Consider the following 16,851-nt stretch of genomic DNA (forward strand, 5'->3'; position numbering starts at 1 on the left):
CACCGAGATGCAATGAGTCCTTCCTGGCGTCTGTACTGCAATGAAGGTACCTATGGTTAATAACATCTGAGATTATGAGAAACAGTGATTGTCCTAAAATGATTTTTGGCATATTTAAATTGTATTATTCTTGCAATGTTCAGTTCACACTTATATAAACAACTGGATGTTTAAAATCAGTGTCATTCATGCCATTTTACAATGCAATATAAAAGCACAGGTCAAATGGGATCCATATGTATTTTGGGAAAATGATGAATAAAATCTGCTCTACATTGCAGAGGGACAGTGGTTTCTCACATTAACAGGCAATTTTCCAATTTTTAAGCACTGAGCTTATAAAATTCTGGCTTTCTGTGCATAAAATGTAATTTTGGATGATTAACGAAGGAGGGTTCTAGCTAAATTTAATCAGAACATCTTTTAATATGAGTTTTTGTTTAAAAAGAACAGCTTATCTTTGATGTGCTGATTGAAGAGAGCGAGTTGTTTCTTCAAAGTGCTCAAAGCAAAATCTGGAGAAGGTGGTGAATGGATGAATGTTACTTGTCTAGTTATATCTGTGTTCAAGTTGATTGCATTGTAATGCCACATAGTATAGAGGCTGTGACTGTGTAAAAAGGGAGGAAATGTGGATTGGCATCCTTAAGTGCTGTGAGCATTACAGAAATAAGGCCAGGCATTTGGGAAGTTTGCTTCAGTAAACAGTGTGCAYATATGTAAATATCTATGTATGTATAACCCAACACGTACATATCTGCGCTCACATACTATACCATACAACATAATATGCATAGCATATGACATACACAACATGCAATTTGGATCGTTGCATTTTTAGGCAAGCAGCTGTTTTAAATGGCAGTATTCAACTACCAAAGATAAGCAATATTTGAAGTGGTATTTTATTGTGAAACACCAAAATAAAAGGTACTGAATAACTTCTTCTTTAAATTACTGTATGTAAGCTGTAGCTCTACTATTAATTAAAAAATCAAGGAATTCTAAGAATTGCATTTTACTGTCTTATGACTTTAGTACAGGACTCCCATATTTTTTCTGACTGTATTTATCCATTCTGCTAAAGAAAAGAAATAATTCTAAAGGATTATTAATCTCTGACATAACTGCTTACAATACTAATGAATAGGTCTGTAGTCAATTTGCTATGTACAGTATGTCAGATCCCAAAGGACATTTTTCTTTCTATCTTTTTAAAAATACAAATATAAAATGTATCTTCTAAAAGCCTAACATGTCTAATAAAAAAAAAAGGCAAATGTTTCTAAAATCTTCTAAAGAGTCTAAGTGGCTATTTAATACATGAATATTTATGGCATGTTCTGCTTAAGGCAGCAGCATTTCTGTAATTATAGACTTCGGCGCCCAACACCTTGAAAATGTCAAATGTAATTAGATGGTAGAATGTGTATTGTTTTAATTACAAAATGGAATAGGAATTTTCCTGTTCCTAATTAGAATAATAAAACCCCCAATGTCAATTCTTGACTAATCCTGACTAATAAGTCTTCATACTTTTACTTCCTTGGCTGGCTAATGGGGAAAGATGCCTGTTTAGCTTGTAATTTAGACCTGTAAACATAAAGTTTGACCCAAACCCTGTTCAGCGTAAAGTCAGAAGTATAATCATCACAGCTACTGAAAAAGTTTGATTTGTGGTCTATTTATTTTTTAAAAAGAGATTTTTTTTTTGTCTTATTTCTCCTTGCTATGTTCCTAAACTGTAAGTTAAAAGCCTTCATTAAACTGCAGGACTTTGCTATTAATAATAATTAATGCTATTAATATTTTAGAATCTTTTGCTGTACTGAGTGAAGATTTGCCCAAGCATCAGAAAAGATGTTCTCTGTTGCCAAGATTTCAACAAGGATGCAAAGGTCCAGAGATCTTGTAAGGAGAAAACCYCCTGTGTGTTACACAGTACAGCACAAACCAAAACAGCACTCAATAGCACAACAACTGCTCTGAACTGATGGGGTATGTAACAAATCTTCCTGCTGGCCAAGAGCCACAAGACAGGTAAATGGTACATGGAAATGCTTCCCTACAGTTAAAACTTCCCTACAATTAGTTTTCTATGGCTTTGAATGTATGAAACAATGAGCCTGTAGAGCTGTGTCCCAGTAAATACAGTGTTGTCATTGCTGCTACAAGCTACACATTTTAAACTGAGTTTGCAAGGACTCAGGACTGAGGCTCGTCAAACATGCTTTGTCCTTAAACCTTAGAAATCAGGTTACGGATAATTTGTTTTACTTTCATATCTTTGTATGGCATATCTCTGCATGATTTTTGTATTTATATCTAGCAGTACCAAGTAGTTATTCAGTATAAAATGAGCTGTAGTATAGCACACCCCAAATCCTTTATCAGGAGCAGTATAATGCTGATGGTGATTCTTTCTCACTTTAGGAACTACTTTGTTTCATTTTTATAGTTGCAAATGCACTTTTACATCTTTCTCTCTTTTGGTTTGTCTTTTCACATTTTATCCCAATTTACTCTATGTGGCATGGTTCACCTATGCTGGAAGCTTGTTCTTTGATCTCTTTGTTGCCCTTTAATCAGTTTTGCCAGTTGCAGTTCTGCATTTCTTTATCTGACCATTGAGGTCCCTAATACCAGTCTAAGCCCCATCTCTTATCCTACACCTGCAACTCCACTCTCTGTAATGCAGGAAATACAGGTCTGGTGTGACAGCAGAAGCCTTGGAAATGGGTCAGTGGAAGGTCAAGCCTTAGCAGGGAAGCCTTATCAGTGTGGATAGAACCTGAAAATCCCTGGCTTCTATAAATTCTCTAAATCTGTACACTGCTAGTTTTATATCTTACATTTGCCAGCACTTAACTAAGGAAAAAGTCCCTATTTATCTTCATGAAAATAACATCTTAAAATTCATGGGCTTTGTAAGAGTTCAGCCATGGAATGTTACAGACTCAAATGTCTGAACCTGTTTTGTAGGCTGCAGTTACGTTAATTTCACATTGCTAAAATGCACTGTATGGGTGTTCTCTCTTATGAACTCATATCCCGATCCTGTGGTGATTTTCCCTCTATAAAAGGTAGGCAGAAAAGAGAGAAGCAGCGTGGACGTAGCTTTCAGAGAAAGTCAAGATGTGATTTACCAGATGCAGACTAAAGATAGTATGACTAGCCCACCTATCAAAAACAGTGTTATGGGATGCCTGATACACTGTTTGGATATTTTAGACTTAGATGGCCAGGAACTTCTCAGATCCTTAGGCTGTTCTGCAACTTCTCTGCAGCAAGGAAGGGGTTCCTGATTATTGGAGCTGCCTCCTGATGTTTCTTTTTTTCTGGGAATTGAGGAATCTTTGTAAGCAATCAAGTAAATAGAATTGCCTCAAAGAGATAGCAGCTGAATGCCATTGGTTTCCCAGCACAGAAAAAATACCAGCCAAGTCTTTGGGAGAAGGATGGTCTAATTAATAACTATGTTTTGTTCCCATGGCAAGCCTGTGGCACTGTGGAAGATTCTATTAAATTTATCATAAATGTCAGTCCTTGTGCCAAAGAATTCATGGTCTAAATGACAAGGCACAACAGATGGATGAGACAAGAAAGAGGGCTGTGGTGGGCTGGAGGAGACAAGGTATTCCTGTCTCAGCCAACCACTAACAGTGACTGCAGCTTTCAACCCCCCTGCCTGTTGCCCTGCTGTACTTTGCTGTGACAGTCACAAGGGACAGGAGGAGAGAATGGAGGGACCATAGGTTTCTCTTGTCCTGACAGGGGTGAATACTGATTCACATACATATATGTGATTGAACATTTACCAGAATAGGTCAGTATTAAGAAATTGTATCAGCCAAATTCTGCCATTTTCTCATTTTTGAGAACCCGTGACTCTCTGAAAAGAGAGCACTAAGCAAGGGATGCCTGTAGAGCAGGGACTTGCTTGACAGAAAAGTGAGATTTTTAGATTTATTTTTATGTTCTAAACTTAATTCTTAAATGCCTCAGGCTTATAAAAGAAGGCATTCAGTCTTTTCAAAATTTTAAGGCTTGCATCTGTATAAAGGCTTTTTGCTTTTCTCTCTGAACTCGAGTTTCTGCTGTGTCTTGCCCCTTTTTTGGATGCAGGTTTCATCTGGCCCAAAGCTATAAGGAATTAGTCTTTTCTCTAAAGGACTTGTACCTCTTCACTGTCTAACTTTTGTGGAAATTATGTGCAGAGATATGATATAACAGCCTTTTTCCTCCTATACTTAACAATTTGATTTTATTTAAAATTAAAGTTTAATTTCAAATCCCAGATGTCTTTGAAATCTATTATCGTTACCATTTGGGAAAATTAAGTTACCTATATATCCAACATTGATTTTAGAATTTACCTTAATTGTTTTGTGACTTCCAGTAACAGTCCAGCTTTGGAAATACAACAGCTTTCTTCATACAACTCTTCAAATGTCTTATCTTTTATCAGCTCTTAATAGAAAGGTCTCAGTATTGTAAAATCAAAAACAGAGCTGATATATCAGTGATACAGTTCCTATTTATTTCAGAATTCTCAGTCATGCTGAATGCACAGTAATCCTAAAAGTGCTTTTTTCTTTTTTTATGAATATATGTGAAGCAGAAATTACACAAGAAGAAACCAATGGAATAAAAACTGTTTAAAAAAAGTATTTTCAGGGAGGAATAATCTATAAATACTTTACAAATATTTCTATATTATATATTTTTACATATACACCTTATATTAGGTATATGTGTTCAAATGGAAAGTACATTCTTAGGCAGAAATTTAAAACACAAAATATACCAGTAATGCATTTCTTTTCAGTGTGACTTCAAACTTAATTGATGACTCCTTATCAGAATTAATATTGTTTAATAAATAAATTATAATTATAATCAATTAACAATTGGTTGTTATAGTCAATTAATAATTACATACAACGAGATTTAGGATATTGTACATACTACTGATAACAAAATTTATTTCATGCTCCTGCTGCAAGGTTACGGTAAATCAAGAACAGCAGCATTTGAACAAAAGGGGGTTGTTTTCAGGTCAGTGGTACCAAATTTTGGTGAGAAGTTCCTTCAAAAACCTCATCTCTCTATGGGACAAAGCTGCCATGTCCTACACAATGCTACAATTTATTGTACTCTCCAAAACATGCTGATTTACATAGATACAAAAATACCCTTAATTCTGTGCATGCCAGCTCTTCTCCAGTGGTTTCTTCCCATGCTGTTTAGCCACTTCTCAACTCCCTACAAATCAAACTTTTAAGGGACAGGATAATTAGATGAGATACCACATTTCTAATAGCTCAGCTCCTGTGCATGTTAAGTTCCACAGTATGCTGGTTTTTATTAACTTTGGCTGCAGAGTAATAGATTTTTAACAGCTATAGAAGAAGATTAAAGATGGTAGGATTATACATTTTTGGAAGAGGTAATAATTTGGAAAAATGTATCTCCATTAAATTCCAACTTATTCAGGCCTTCCTTTATTACTGGAAGTATTAGGTCAAGAGGATGTTGCTGGACTGAAAAGGAAGTTTGAGAACTACTCAAACTCCACGCTTGCCAAGAACTTAGCCAAAGCCAGAAGGGACATCTAGCTTTTGGCAGCTGCATTTGTTTTCCAAGGATAGCCTTGGCGCAGGGACACCTGTGCCATTGGGACACCCGCCCTTCCCTTCCCATTTCTGGTCAACTCCTGCTAAAAGCTGATAATGTTCAGGCTGTATGGCTTCTCCATAAACACAGAACTGACAGGGAGGATGCAACATTGATGACTTGGCCAATGAATTATACAGCTGCTTTGAATGCATAGCAGCCTCCTCAGGTCTCAGATAGCCCCCTAAAATTTTGGGGACATTGGTCTCTAATGCAGCTTATAAACAAATCTGACATCTCTCCTCAGAGTCAGCCACATGACTAGGTCAGCTCAATGAGCAGAGAGTTGAGTGTATTTCTCTTCCTCCTCTCAAATATGGTTGATTCTTCTGAGAGAAAAAAACATGTATTTGGAAAATATTATGCTAATTTCACAATATGGGGATAATTTAATCCTCTGCTGTTAGGGATCTTTGTTGAGAGTAGCCCCCAGTTAATTGAAGTATAACAGAAAACCAATCTAGAGAGGAATATGACTACACTGTGCCTCCCAGCATTATAGTTTAATTCTTACATTAGAGCCAAACATCCTGTTCTTAAGAAGAAAGATTTAGTTCTACAGCCTATTCTTTTCTTATTCTAATCACTGCACTCCCCTGGCTTTTTGTGACTTTTGCAGTCACACCTACACACAACTCGCAGGTCACTAGAATTTAAATATTGTGGGTCATGCATGGCTGAATAGCTGAAACAATTCACATTCCAGATGTGACTAAGAAGTGCCGCTGAGTAACAAATGATGTTTCAAGCCCAGCTCTCTCAGTATATGTTAGAAACAAAAGGAAATGAAGCATTTGTTACTGAGACACAGTGGTCATTCTCTACATGCACTTGTTTCAGTGGGGTCTCATGACCTGAGTTTTGCAGGCTGGTGTTCTACAACGGTGACAGAGCTTTGTGCTTTCTGCTGGTGAGAATTCCAACTCCTCTGGGGGACAAGAAAAATAAGTGGTCTTTCCCTGAAAGAAGTGTTTCCAAACTGATTAAGGCCTAGCTGAGCTCTAGAAAATGTTGAAAAAGCAGCTGTATCCATATGCATTCATAACACAGAGTCTAGAAGACAATATAAGGAAGAAACTTTAACTGCACAGTGGGACAGTGTCTAAAATATCTCCAGTTTTGGTCCCAGTAAGTTACAAAACCAACAGCTGAAGGCTGTGCTACAGCATGCACAATGTAGCTGAAGAATATGCAGATTGACAACACCTTAACCTTTTGCATTCCCACATATTAGGCACTGGACAAAGCAGTAACTCCACTGAAGTCAAAGGTAAAATTTAAGCGACTTCCATAAGAACAGGATCTAAAACAAGAGTTTCTGAAGTGGGACAGCCTGAGTAAAGCCAGTCTTTTTCCTTCACCAAGAGGAAATGTGTCTGTCCTGCCTCCAAAATGTGACCATTCCACTAGGAATGGAAATTAGGTAACTCTGGAAGTTTTCCAGATTGATATTAAAATTCAAGACATCAAATTTTCTTCTCTAAATGAATACAATTATGCTATACTTTGAATATGCTGAAAACAATGTCAGTTAACAAAACCCAAAACTTGTTCCAGGAATACTCATTTTCAAGATCTCCCAGAGGCATGCAGACTTTTTACCATGAAAAGTAATTCCCACTAGGCCAGAGGGACTATGAATTTTCATGAAAAGTTTTGTCTTTCTCAGCTATGCAAATGAAATTCAGATAACCCATACAGTTTACAGAACCCTAAAATGCCATAAGCATAATTAGGAATAAAACAGACCTAACTGCCTGACGGTGGTGATTACCATGTCCTTCAGGTAAGTATGCACAAGGCAATCTAAAATTATTCAGCTCTCGGGAGTGTGTGCTAATCAGARTTTTTGCTAAGCACGACTACCACTAGTCCTTTAAAATAACCTCTAAAACAGTTTTGAGACATAGCACAAGTCATTAGATTATTTTATTTTATGAATCATGAAACTTGAAAACATTTAACTGAAACTGTGTTGAGATTTACTTCACAATGTTTGCCTCTAATACTATTAGAGAATGGCCCATCCATATTTTTCAAAAGCTGTCTCTTCATTTTCTTTCCTTTACATTTCTATCTCTTCAAACCTTTAGCCTGATTCTTCTTTTGCTTTTCCTGTGTAAATGAAGAATAGGAGCATATTAGTTTTATGTTTTAACTCTTTTGTTGGAAAAACCTACTAGTTTGAATTATCCATCAGTTCATAGGCTGGGAGGGGCCCACAAGGATCACTCAAGTCCATCTCCTGGCCCTGCAAAGGACCATCTCCAAGAATCGCACCATGTGCCTGAGAGCATTGTCCAAACACCTCTTGAACTCTGTCAGGCTTGGTGCTGAGACCACTTCCCTGGGGAGCCTGTTCAGTGCTCAGCCATTCTCTGAGTGAAGAACTTTTTCCTAATATCCAACTTAAACCTCACCAACACAATCTCATGCCATTCCTTTGGGTCCCATTGCTGGCCACCAGAGAGAAGARATTAGTACCTGCCCCTCACTTTTTCCTTTGTGAAGAAGCTGTGTACAGCTATGAGGTCACCTCAGTCTCCTTTTCTCCAGAACAGTTGCCTGCATACATTCCATGTAACCATATTTTTTCTAAGCCTGAAAGTTGCTGCCACTAAACACATTTGTTTATTGGAGTTAATCTTATTCATAACACATTCTTAAGGATCTTTACAGCTGAAACCCCTTGGTGTCAGAACTGTATTTGTGTGCTGCTATTTCTGAAGTTCTGCATGACTGCATTATATTGGTTGTTACATGTATTATTTCACTCTTTAAAATATATTTAATTTGTATAACATGAACACATCCCTTTCCTACTATACTGAAATTTTGACTTTCAATGCAACATCTTCTTTTCCAAGTCTATGCTTTTGTCTAGCATTCAAGACAAAAAAACCGAACACATTTTTAAAAATGTGTTTTCTAAACAATGTGCTTTTCCTTGGGCCTAGAGCTCCCAGATAAGTCTTGCTGGAAAGTGGATGTCACCAAACATTACTTTTCTTGTTTGAAGGTGGAAACTTAAGCCCTTAGGTGGGCTATGGGGATTTGGGGTTTTTTGTAATTCAGTGTGCGAAGGGACTGTCTGCTATGAAGGAGAGGGAAAAWAAAAGTAAATGCCAAAAGAAAAAAAAAAAAAAAGAATTGACAGCATTCAAAGGCAAGAGTTGAAAGCCTGTTTCTTACCATCCATTTATAAAAGTAAAAGCTTTAAAATCCTTATTTGAAGTGGGTAAGTTTTGGGTTTAAGTAGTTGGCTGTTGTTAGATTACATTAGAAACTCCTGCCTTCAAAGGAAATCCTCATTACATGGTAATGCCAGTCAACCACACTGGGTCACTCCTCTAACCCTTACACTCACAAACTTCTCATTGCAATTAAATTATCTCTGATTAAATCCCTCTTTATGGGGTACAGCTTAATCTAGTTCTCTTTCAGCCAATCACAACAGAAGAATTGAAGTCCTTTCCCTGATGCTGCTGAAGTGCTCACATTTGTTGTTCTCCAAAGCTTTAGAAAGGCATTCTCGTTAGTCTGATTAGAATCAGTGCGCATGTGTGCAAATGCAGAGTGGGCGTTAACAGGGAGCACCAGCTACATGCTCCTTTCAAGTATCACATGAATTGTTGTTACCCTTTCACTCAAGTGATTTGAGGACTCAACTGAAATATGGGAAATTATTTCAAATCCTCTTCCTGTGTAACGGGATAGGGCTGATAACTCACCAAATAGTTTCCTAATCAATGTTTAGGTTCAGTTCAGGTGTACTACAGTCAGTTTTTTCTCTTGATATAGCTTTTACCTTTCAATTCAAGAGGGGCCATAAGTCTGCAGTTCAATAATTAGAAATTACTTCAATAATTAGAAATTACTTCTAGTGCGGGAGGGCTCACATAGGCTGTAGACTGCTCCTGTGACTGAATAACACAGAAGTCTTAAAAGTTCATTAGGAACCTTTCTGTTAATTGAGGATTTTGACTCCTCAGACCAACTGGGTGTTGAAAAAATCTCCACCTGTTTTTGGATGTAGCTTGAAATGACTTGCTGAGGGACCTGAGTCCACACCTGAGTGGAAAACTTGCCTGCCTCATGTGGGAAGTGTACACAGAGCTCAGTGTAAGTTCTTCATTGCTCACATCCTTTGCCTTATTCCTTGTAACAGCAGCAGGGAGCTTCTAGGGAAAGTATCTGTATGCAATCAGTATTACATAAGGCAACTCTTAAGAGCAGCAGGCATACACTTTGTGCTGTTGCTCTGAATTTCATCCCATCTTGCTGCAGGCCAAAGCTCAGCTCAACAAATAGCACAAGTTCTGTTGTGTCTTGCAGGACTTGTACAACATTTCCAGCATTAGAGTCCTGCTCAGGTGAGGTACAACAACCTCCCTTCCTGTCTGGATTCCCAAAAGAGCAAAGATACAACAGCGAGTGAAGAAGCCCCTTACTTTTTTATGGGTTTCTCCAAGCTTAACCTCTACCTCCTGTGCAAAGTTAATATAAGATACATGGCACAGCAAGTACCTTCCATTAAAGGGCTTTTCTTGAGCAGGCCTAATTACATTGAGAGGATGAGTTTGGTGTTTCCATATAACCAGTCTCTGCAGAGCTTTCCAGTTGGTGCAGCTTAGTGTTAGCTGCTGGCCATATCCAGGTGCTTACAGAACAGAAACACCCCACTGCTACCTAAAATTCTTTATCAACTCAACCCCCTTCTACCCTGCAGAGAACCTCCAAAGCTGTTCAAGTGCATCTGAGAGAAAATATTTTTTGTTTTATATTTCACCCAATGTTTACATTTTCATATTTTATACAGTATTTTATATATATTTATGCTTTTGAGTGCCAGTTATAGTTAAATTACACCATATTTTACCATTAAGTTCCTCATGTTATTTTCACAATCTCTCTCTTACACAAATTAGGTGTCCCAAAGTGCCTCAGATTCTYTTTCCAGTGTGTGGGGTCACCTGAAACACTTTACTCAACCCATAAAACATTCTACCTTCCTCTTTCTGCTGTGCCATTAAACAAATCCACATCACAATGGTTTCTTTAAGCTTAAACTGTCTCTACTCATGATCTTCCAAAAGTATCGAGGTGGCTGTACCTTCCAGGGAGGCTAAATGCCTCCAAGTGACACACCAAGCAGCTAGTGTCTCTGCAACTCCACCTGCTACCAGCTGAGCGGCCATAGCAGGTTTTGCTCTAGAAGATGTGCCGAGAACCTCATCCTCTTTTCCAAACAGACATTTTTAGCTCTGACAGAGGAAACATATACTGCAGGAGTCAGCAAAAATATATCAGATTACCTGTTTGTGAACATTTCTATTTTTCTAAGCATTCCCGTATGAATGTGATTTTTACYCTATTAAGCAAGGCAAGCAGCGTTTGCCTGGAAGCCAACCCTTCTTGAAACATGTCTTCCTCCCGAGAGGTTTCTGTGCACATAGCCAGATTTAGTTGAGCAACCCTTTCATGTTCTGAGTAATTCTTAGAAATAATTCTGCTTCAAAAGGCTCGAAAGATGAGGTTAATTTATGCCTGCTCCGTATAGGGAGCTTCGATGCTGATTTCGGCGAGACAAAGCATCACGAAGGGTTTTGCATCAGGCGGTGCGGAAAGAGCACCGAGGCTCGCTCTCTCGCTGTCCGCGGGCGCACGGCRTTCCCCGCGGATCGGCTCCGCGCCGCTCCCCGCGCCCGCCGCCAGCCCCGCGCCTGCCCCCGGCCAGCCCGCTCGGCGTAGCGGCCACTCACCTCCACGAAGTAGAAGCAGGGCAGGAGGGTGACGCTGTCCTTGGTCACTTTGCCCTTTTGCCGCTCCTTCGCGGACATGCTGGCGGGGCTGCGGGCGGCGGCCCCGGGCCAAGCGCTGCCCCGGCCGCTCGCAGGCGCCCGCCCGCCGCGGGTCTCCTCCGCCCGCCGCCGCCGCGCCGAGCGCTGCGCCGTGCGCGGGGCTGACGTCAGGGAGCTGCTCGGCGGCGGGCGGGGGTCCCGGCAGCCTTAACTCCTTCGCTCCGGGAGAGGCGGCCGCCGGGGGGCACGGGAGAGCCCCGGGGTGGCACGGGAGCCCCGGCCGGTGCGCCCAGACGCGGGGAAGCTTTGGCTGCGGGAGGCGATTTGTATTTACRCGTACGGGTTTGAGAGACCTGAACACGAGCCCTGGAGGCATCAGGGCGTTCGGGATGCTCTTTGGGGATTYTGCTGGATGGGTCATTTTTCTGGGAAATATTTTTTCTGAAACAGAGTAGTAGAATGGTCCAGGAAATGGTATTCCTATGCAATCAATGTTCTCTTCTTGTAGGTGTACTCTTTTTGAAATCAAGACGCTAATGACAGCTCACCTCACTCTTAGTGCCAGTCAGGGGGAGTAGTGTKACTGGGACTGAGCCAAACTGAGCTCTTCAACCCCATGTGCAGTACTGAGGCATGTGATTTCTCTGATCTGTGAAGTATCTGGTGCAGTTCCTGCTACACTCTTGAAGAGAACAGAATTAACCTGAGCAATTGTTTCCATGGTGAAATGTGCTGAGCTCCTATTTATGGATCAAAGTTTGCAGCCTTTTCTTAGGCAAGTTCCTGTTGATGTCAATGAGAAGTACCCTGGATAGGGCCTGCAGGATGTCTCTGTGTAAGATAACATTTTCATTCTTTGTAGCACATTAATAAGGTCTGCAAAAGTTGTCTTGTGCCTGTAAGCTTATTCTTGCCRTGTGATGTTCAGATTATTTAATGTACCACGAGAAAAGTGTGACTCAAGCAGTCATTGTTTATTTCCTGTGCTCCTTTTGAGAGAAAATTACCTGCTGTTCTTGTTCAGATGGTTGCTAGTGTTTTGGCTGCTATGGCAATGGAGGTGAAGATTCTCATCAGCCCCTTTTCTTTTCTAGCTGATCTCTTTTCATTTWTCCAGAGTAGATATGCCAATCCATGCTCTGCCCTGAGTAGACAAGCTTCATGGACGGTAAAATCAAAAAGTGTGTTTTATGCCTGCAGGCAGGTGTGGAAGGAAGATCTGTAGTCTGACTCCAAATCATTGAAAAATACTTTTCTGAGCTGGAACACATGTTGCCATACCAACACATATTCTTGTTTTAACCTTGTTAGGAAAGATTTACAGGGCTTCTGTTGGCTCAGTGTTCAGGGCAATTGTTGGTAGCATTGTAAGGCAGGCTGGGGGCCGCCGGGTAGTGGTGGTAGGCAGAGTGGTTACTGGGAGCAGAGGAGCTGGGAGGAGAGGAGGTTTGTGCCTGTCCATCAGCACTAAATTCAGGAAATCCGATGAGTGGTGTGGGGATCTCCGGTAGTGGTTTGTACCCATGCWTTCGAGTCTAGATTTTAATAGAAAAAAGTCCCTTTTTGTTAACTTTGCTGGTGGGTAATTCCAAGTAAAACAGGAGCTGTAGTCAGATTTTGTTCTTGCCAAACATGTAACTATTATTGGGGAGAATGGTTAATGAGTGATATCACTTAAAGGAGAGTTTAATGTATCAACCTTGGTTGTTATGAAATCATGAGCCTGGCTTGAAAAGAATCAGCACACTCTAATAAAAATGATTCAAGAGTACTCTTTCTGCCCGTTTCACAMACAATTACTTCATTCTGGGAGAACCAGGAGGATTAGGTGCTTCTCTGGTAAAATGAACAAGAAACTCACATTGTGATGCAAGTTCAGAAACTGGAAAAATTCATAGTATAAATTATGTTTTATCATTGTACTTCCTAAAGACCAGTTAAGAGTGCATTTGTGATAGGTTAAGTGAAATACAAGGTGGTAGCCAGCCTCCATTCTATAAACTCTGTAAAGARGTGTCTGATGGGAAGGATACAATGCAAGCTGTGTGGCCATGTAAGGGCAAGAAGAGTTGTGCTAATTCTCTGTGTTTGTTTCTGATAGACACAGTTAGGAGAGGTGTTATAAATGAGTTAGCTGAAGTGAAGCATTACTTTTGTCAGTGACAGACCTTGCCACAGAATCACAGAGTATGTGGAGTTGGAAGGCACCCACAAGGACCGTTAAGACCAGCTCCTGGCCCTGCAAGGGACCATCCTTAAGAGTCCCACCATGTGATCGAGAACATTGTCCAAATGCTTTTTGAACTCTGTCAGGTTTGGTACTGTGACCACTGCCCTGGGTCAGTCAAAAGTTGAGAAGGAGGATGAGCCTCCCTCCTGGTACATGCAGCAGCCTTCATCTTTAGCAAATCCTTGACTAACAGTCCTTTGACTAATCACCCTGCAGTGTTCTGAGCCCACCAGCTGTTCAAGACTCCCGAAAGTCTCRAGACCGTAGTGTCTCTGAAAATGATTTGCCTATGTCTTGCTCATTCACTCGACTACTGCATAGCCTGTTCACTTCTTCCTATAGCTCCTTCYCCTGGTGACACAGCTCCTCACCCATGACACACCTTCTGCAAAAGATCTATTGTCATCCTCTGCCTCAGGAAGAGGCATCAGGCCCTCCTGGCAACCTGTGACCTGGACAGGTACATCTACTGTCACCAGGCTGGGCTGGCTGCAGGTCTCTGGCATGGCTGGTTCAGTGACTCTTGCAGCTGCATGGTATTCTAGTCAGAGGAGGAGAARAAGGATCATTGGTGCCTGGCTCCCAGCCTGTGGCAGGTCTGTCTCTCACTGGTCTAAAGGTGATACTGATGGCCAAGCATGGACATGTCTATGGTGCATTTCCCACCCTTCTCTCTGGGCTTTTGCATGTATTCTCTCTTGAGACTCAGCTAGAACAACCACTTTCTCAGGAATAAGTAAACAAGGTACAGCTAGAGTGCTATTTCATTATTTCAGCCTTGCTGTGCTTCCAGTAGGGTTGGCAATAAATTAATTAATAAATTGATAATAAATTAAACTAATTTCCCCAATTCTAGTCTKTTTTGCCCAAAACAGTGCCTGGTGAACCATGAGCCTTTCATTATATTTTCTGTTCCATCACCAGCTGAGGAGGGATGTGATAGAGAGGCTTTGGTGGACACCTGGTGTCCATCTAGGGGCAGTTCACCACAATGTCTCATCCATATGATGTTCTAAAGGAAAATGTATTGGTGGTAACTAATTTACAAACACCTCTTGTCCATTTCAGTCATGACTGTCTTACAAGGAAGTGTGATGATGTGTGACTTGTGAATGCATCCATGTGCAGGATAGTCATAGGTACAGGATCTGCATTATTCCTGACAGCTTTTCTACCCACCTTCAAGCAAACTCCCAGAAGTGTCATGGAACATCTAGCATGAAGCATAACAATGTTTATGCTTTGCTTCAGCAAAACCAATCAAATTTGTGGAAGCATTTAAAGAAGGTGGGGAACTAAAAGATGAAATTCATAGATGTGGAGTACAGGCCTCTTCTGACTCATCTGGAATGAGTTTTTAAGAGTGATTTATTATTCCRTCAGCAAAGAGAAAACTTGGCAATCGGTGGATGCACCTGCTGAATTCAAGCTGATTTTTTAGAGCTCAGTTTGACCCAAGACCTTGCCCTGCCTAAAGAAGCATTGTTGGTGAAGCTTGTTTAGGTGAAGAAAGCACCTTTCTTTGCACCTGTCAGGCAGACAGTAGTTGCCACAATTATTAGAAACATGAYTTGAAATTGTTTTCCAGTACAATGTAGTGCTGTTTTCCCTCTGCAGCAAAGTCAGCAAAGCTCCCAGGCTTTGGTAAGTGCTGGACACAGGCAATAGCTGTGGTTTCACTGCTTCCATGGCAACAGAAAGCATACTGCAGAAGCAGGGACCAGTGCTATATCACTGAATAAACCCACTTGCAAAAGCAGTATGAAAAAATATGACAAAGATTTAGAGAGAGCTGGTCAGTCTATGGCTGTGCAGATTACCTGTGAGAGAGTGGCTCTGGGGGGTTGCAGCAAGCAGGAGTTTGGCCCAAGGCTGCAGCAGCAGCTGCAGTTGCAGTTGCCTTTGCTTAGTAGCCTAAGGAAACCTGCTTCCTCCTGGTCAGCACACAATTTCCCTGCAGAAGGGCCATTTMTGAGACTGTGAGCATGGATCATGGTTAATTCATATTATATAGACAGATATTTTTGAGTTTGGTTTGCCCAGTGAGTGCAGAATCAATGATGTGAATTCAGAATATTAAAACAGTAATCCTCTCTTGAGAAAGGGTGGCATATGGGATCTGGGTTTTGCTGTGTGGAACTGACAGATGTTTTTTGTTCTGCTTTGCTTGCCATATCAGAATTCAGAAATGCAGCAGTGTGTGTTTGTATATATATTCTTCTTTCCCCCTGCCCCCCACCAATCCCTCAGGAAAATGTYTGTTTAGGAGAATTTCCTGTGTGTATTGAATTCACATGTTATCTCATAAGTAAATCTGCCCKGAGCAAGTAAGGGGACATTGCTTGGTTTAGTCATCCATTTAAGGGATTGTCCTGGTCATAAGACAGATAAATTTTTACCAATCTTTTATGAACAGGTTTTCTAATCTTTGGTRCAACTACTTCAGTGAGGTCTGTTATTTGGAGGGAAAAAAATGCTGGACAAAGCTCTTGTCAGACAACATGGCAGCATCTTTTCTAGCATTCTACCTTATGCTATTAAAGGGAAAAAATTACAGGATATAGCAACATTGGATAGCTGAATGATGTTAAGGCTGTCCCTGTAATTACTAATGCTTACATTAGTTTCTTCAAGTGCAAGATTTTTTTTCCTTGCTTTTTCATATTAGGGCAAAATTTTCCTCTTTGACCCATCTGTAGATCCCATGTGAGCAGCACATAGCAGTCTTGGATAGATGGCATGTGACAACACTGTGAAATCTGTATTAGAGCAAGTTCAAAACATGCAAAAGAGATCCACAGTGCAGATGGGAGAGTTAAATTCTGCTTTGAAGTTGTAATTGCAACAAGCAATTGTTTCTCTGCTATGCCTAATAATCTCCTGTTGTTGTAAAGCTCTGTCTTCTAATGTCTTTTCCTTGGCTGCTAGATATAGGTCACAGCTTTAAAGTAGCAGATGATTGAATGATTCCTGGCTTTCCTTCTGCCTTTTACACTGTAGTGTTGGGTTTGAAAAATGAATTTTGCATATTTTGCATGAGTCATACTAGTATCATTTTTCAGAATCTGTGGCTTTAAATACTATTTATGAACACATCTACATAGTATTTTGCAGACATACATGCCTGTGCTTTCTGGCCTTAGG

Source organism: Malurus melanocephalus, unplaced genomic scaffold (assembly GCF_030028575.1).
Source record: "Malurus melanocephalus ecotype Western Australia unplaced genomic scaffold, MMel_1.1 scaffold_8, whole genome shotgun sequence".
Classification (NCBI taxonomy): Eukaryota; Metazoa; Chordata; class Aves; order Passeriformes; family Maluridae; genus Malurus; species Malurus melanocephalus.